The sequence below is a fragment of the Aptenodytes forsteri genome, unplaced genomic scaffold, assembly GCF_000699145.1.
Source record: "Aptenodytes forsteri isolate BGI_AS27 unplaced genomic scaffold, ASM69914v1 Scaffold25, whole genome shotgun sequence".
NCBI classification, from domain to species: Eukaryota; Metazoa; Chordata; class Aves; order Sphenisciformes; family Spheniscidae; genus Aptenodytes; species Aptenodytes forsteri.
In genome coordinates this window covers 423550-423823 of record NW_008796180.1, presented here as the reverse complement: position 1 = coordinate 423823, position 274 = coordinate 423550, and positions in this window count along the sequence as shown.

Here is a 274-nt window from a genome sequence, read left to right as displayed (position 1 = left end):
TTTCTCCTATTCACAAAGGCTCCCAGTCGCACTTTATACACAACCTCTGAGACTCGCAGCACATGCTGAAGCCGGAGAGATGCCTGGCATGGAGCTGAGCCTGTGCTAGGAGCTCTCAGCAGAGCTGCAGCCCCTCCTGGGCAGCTCCCTGGGAGCTCAGAAACACCCGATATTCGCATCAAATACGCCTCTGGCACCGCACGGGGAACAAACCGCAACCCTCCACGCCGCCCCAGACGCCGGCTCCCCAAAACCGACACACACCCTCCAACCC